This window comes from Alligator sinensis, unplaced genomic scaffold (assembly GCF_000455745.1).
Source record: "Alligator sinensis unplaced genomic scaffold, ASM45574v1 scaffold832_4, whole genome shotgun sequence".
NCBI lineage: Eukaryota > Metazoa > Chordata > Crocodylia > Alligatoridae > Alligator > Alligator sinensis.
Window position 1 is genome coordinate 54,902 of NW_005842329.1, and position 4,952 is coordinate 59,853.

Genomic DNA, 4,952 nt, shown 5'->3' on the forward strand with positions numbered 1-4,952 from the left:
TTTTTTTAAGCACCTTCCCTTGCAGGGCTGCAGAAAAAGGATCGCTGCGGTGTGGCCGCGGCCAGGCAGCGCTGCTTAGGAAGGGTTTGCTACACACTTCAGCCTGCCTCCCCCACCCCATCTGGGGCTGGTCCTGCTTGGGGCACCGGGCTGGGCTCACTAGATGCCTTCCTGAGCTCCCTTCCAGCCCTCGTTTGCTGGGCTGCTGTGCTCCTATCTGACATGCCTAGGGAAGAGGGAGGGGGTCCCTTGCCCCCGCCCCTGCTGGGGAAGAGACACGGCTGTGATGATGATGATGATGGTTCTCAGACACGAGGTCTCCCAAAGTCCTGTCACTTGCAAAAAAAAAATGTTTCTGGAGCTGGAAGATGAGACCGAAGAAGTCTCTGCTGAGATCCTTCCTTTCCTCTTCTCTCCCTGAGATCCCCTGTTCCTCTCCTCCCTTTGAGATGCCCCATTTCCTCTCCTCTCTCTCGAGATCCCCTTCTCCTCCTCCTGAGATCCCTCTTTCCTCCCTCTGGCGATCCCCCTTTCCTCTCCTTCCCTGCCTGCTTTTCTCCTTCTTCTATTTATTTGTTTGGCGAGGGCCAAAGAGCGAGCGAGCGAGCGAGGGGGAAAAAAAATCATCTTCGCCCGAGTCTCTTGCTAAAAGGTCCAGACTGCTTACGTCTGAGCGCCCCTTATCATTTCAATGAATGGCAATTGCAGCCTCGGCGCTGTTATAGCAATGAAGCTACAGACGTCATTGCCTCCTGTTGGACGTGAGATGTGTCCAAGCATCAGCCCCGGTAGCTTAAGGGAAAAAAAAAAAAAAGAACAACAACAAAAAAAATCCCAACAAACCAAACCCAAACCCCAAGTCCTGAACTTCCCGGCAGCCGGCAGGCAGCTTCCTCGGAGCCGGCCAGCCGGTGCATCGCGGCCGGGGGAGGCCGCGCAGGCGGACTCCGCTTCCCTGCTGCAGCCTCCGACCCACGGCAGAGGCGCTCCCCGCCGGGGTGCTGCAGTCCCGGGCCCGGGCACCAGCCGCCCGCCGCTCCGGCCACAAGAGGACTTGTTCCCCCGGGAAGATGCCCTGCTGCGGGGACGCTGCCCTCTGCCCCCCTCCTCGGGCCACTTGTCCTGCGAGGCCACCTGGTGCCAAGCCTGGAGGGTAAGTTGCTCTCCCCCCTGCGATGTGAGCCCGGCCCAGGGAGCAGGAAGGCTTCGGGGGTGAAGGGGGTGGCACCGGGCACCTGCAGGGCTGCGAGGGTGGCAGGGAGAGACAGATTGGGGGCCCCCCACTTGCACCTTTGCGAGGTGCCAGGGGTGTTGGCAGCCAGACTCATCCCGCAGGTGCCTGGCCAGCCCCACCCCAGGAGTTCAGGGTCAGTGCCTAGTCCCATCTCCTGCCCTCCCCCAGAAGTTCAGGGGCCCTGCCTGGCCCCAATCTCTTGCCCTCCTCCTGGAGTTCAGGGTCCCTGCTCTGCTCTGGAAGAGCCTCCAGTGGCCCCCCCCCCCCCAATTGGGAACATAGTGGGCACCCAAAGGTCTCTATCCAGGCCTCCGCCCCCTCAAAAAAATAGCCCCCACAGCTTGCAGAAGCAGCAGAAGTGCCCTCAGCTCCCCTCTCCTATCCTGGCTGGAGGAGCAAAGGTGGCGGGGGGGGGAAGCCTGGCCCCTCCAGCCCCTTAGATGTGGGGCTGCATGGATGGGCTTGTGATTTGTAGGATTTCTCCACTTAGTCCCTGCCTCCTCCTTGCTCTCCAGCCACTCCAAAGTCTCTTCCCCTCTCTTGAAGCAGCGATCTCTTTCCATCTCTCTCTCTCTTCCCCTGTGTGTGTGTGTGTTTCTCTCTCTCTCTCTCTCTCTTTCTCTCTCCCCCTCCACATACACTCATCTCCCCGGAGAGAGAGAGGGGAGAAACTCAACTCCGAAACACCGGCCAGATGTCGAAGAAACGCAAAACCCTGGAGGGTGGAAGATCCGGGATCCCCCAGGAGGAAGCCAGAGCCCCCTTTGGGGCCAGCGAGCAGCAAGGTAGGGAGCAGGCCTGCAGGTGATTTGAAGGGTGGTGGTGGGGGGGGGGGATCCTAGCACAGGAATGCATCAGGCAGGCTCAGCAACCCTGAGTGGAAAGAGCCACGGAGGTGACTTTAAAATTTAGGCCAGATTGTTTCTAATCGGAGCACTGCAAAGCAGGTCTGTGTGGACTGTGGCATCTCTGAACTTTGGAGAGTGAAGGGGTTAAGTTGGGGGTGGGGAGCAAGGAGAAGAGGCAATTGATCCATTGCAAGAGAGGGGGAAATGCAGGTTTTCTGCTCAAGCCAGGTTCCCTTCCCTACTTGCTAATGTGTCAGTTATCCTGGTGTATTCACATTGCCTCATCCATTTGCAGCCTGTCCAAATCTCGGTTTCCAGGGTGGCTCCTCGCCTGGACAGCGAGTGATACATCTGGTTGTGGCTGTGTGTGTGTCTTGGGGATGGGGGTGTCCAGTTTTCTTCCCTAAGCCCCCATCCCTGATATGATTTTAGTTGCGTCATGTTGAGGCTTCCGAATGCTGCACTTGCAGCGCACTTTGCATCCAGCTAAAGTTGGTTTTTCTACAGCTTTGGTGCTTTGCTGTAATTTTGGAGCTCTAAGTATTTGTGGTGAAAGCTGCTTTGTACTTTCTGACAAGATAATATCAACATAGAAGCTGAGCTGGTGTAAAATCAGCTATGCACACGAGTATTAGGGAGTTCTGCAGCCCATTTCTTTTTGGTTCCAGTGGTTCCCTTCTTTTGTGCTTGCTTAGACTCATAGGGCCCAGAAGAACCAAGCCAAGCTACAGTATTTCTGGGGTTGTGGTTAGAATGCAGAGGAGAGGAAAGAAAAATACTAGTCAGATTCAAAACAGTGTTTAAAGCTGTTGATAATGGCTATGGAGACTCAGGTGGGACCTAACGGTGTGCATGGTGGAGTCAGAGGACTGCGTCTATTTATTCCTTAACCAGGCTAGCATTCAGGAATATGGTGCTTTTGTCTTGGCAGGTGCAAACCTGAACATAGAGCAGATAGGGATAGAATGAATGTGTTCTCCAATATGGAGTCAATGGTCCTTTTTTGTTAAGAATGATCAGGATCGTAATGTCACAGAAGTCACCCCAAATCAAGACATTTTATCTCCGTAGTGGTTGTTTGTTGCATTGGGTTGTTGGGGGGTTTGGGGGGTTTTCTTCATTTCTTTTTTTTTTTTTGCAGTGAAATGTCTCAAATCCCTTACCTGATGTGGTCTTTGGGCATCGTTAGAAAGCAGAGGTCCTAGGGATGCACCATTTATCTCAAAAGAGACTGTTTTAGGGTTTATGTGATTGTTATTTTAGATTGCTTTACTCTCCCACAATGAAATAGAAGCTATGTCTATCATTTCCTAAATCATTTGTCTATTAAAACAAATCCAGTCACGTGAGGAACATTTTTAACACTGTGAATGACTTTATTTGCATGACAGCATATATTATTTGCAGTCTGTGGGGAAGAAATAGGGATTGCTATTCTTAACCAGAAGATCTTACCATTTCATCAGCCGTAGATGAGGTGAAACAGAGAAGAGATATTCAGCATTGACCTGAAAGTTGGCTATAGGTTACACATCATTTTAATTTAATTGGATTACTAGTGGGATGTATGGAAGCACAGTGAACATTATTGTAATGCAGTGGTGTGTATGGTAATTTTTTTTAACTCCACAATAGTATTTCCTATAAGACCTTTGGTTATGTAACAAGGAACAGAAAATTTAATTTTAACCAGATATTTTTCTTATTTTGGATGTACACCAGATAAGAAATAAAATAAGAGAAAATATTTAACACTGCACTAGTATGTTTATATTAAGAGAGCAAATAAAGTGTAAGTTTTCGGCAGGAGGATACACAAGATATTTGCAAATCAAACTGGATATGAACCTATGTTGTGTTTATATAATCCAGGTTTATATAGTCTCTGACCTTGTAATTTTTGGGATTAGTTTAATATCTGATTTGTACTTTTTGAGACCAAGTGTATTTTTATGAACCTCTACTGTTTTTATTTTATTTGCTCCATTGTATTTTACAGAAAAGAATGCTGGTGGTTGCTAATTATATTGTCTGTGTGACTACGTAACTGTAGAAACCATTAAGAGTGTGCAATGTACCACAATATTGTAGTGAGCATATTTTTTATGTGAAATGGTGGATATTGATGCTTTCTTGACATATGAGATGTACAATTATTTTGTGGATTCACCTGAAATGATTTACATGCTGTGTGTGGTTGTAGTACGTTTACCACCTCTGAAGAGAAAGCATACTTATGAGGTTGGAATGAGGGTATAATATTTGTCCAGAAGTACCGAGAAGCTGTGTAGGTCATGGGTTTTTGCTTTGAAATGTATATTAGTGTTGGGTTTGCATTGGTAAACTAGGACCTTTGAATGAAACAGCTCCCCTTCCTCCCCCCCAGCCCCTCCCCCATTTGATTTCTGGACACTGCCAAATCCAGTATTCCTGCAGAACACAGATGCACAGACTCTGATGTCCTTAACTAGGGAAGTGACTTATTTCAGTGGCAGAAACATGGATGTTAGAGCCCCTGGGTCTAGATCTTCTACCTGAATTCTGTGCATTATGTGATAAATAGGAGGATTTTTACCATAAATTACTCCTTCCTTTGAGAGCTGATGATATTTTTTAAAGCATGTAGTGAGTACGGCCTAATTCTCCAGATTTGTTGTTTCTTTACCGAAAGGAAATTCATGATTACAGAGTTTTGTTCGGCTCTCTCCTGTGCTCAGTAAACATTGGTAGAGACTGGTGGACACAGCACAGGTGTCTCGGGTGAACTTGTTCTTCAGTCTTCCATGAAACATTCTGTTAAGATTGTCCTAGATCTGTTTCTAACTCTGTTAACTTATAGCATAGTCTGATTCTGCAATGTGTTGAACATG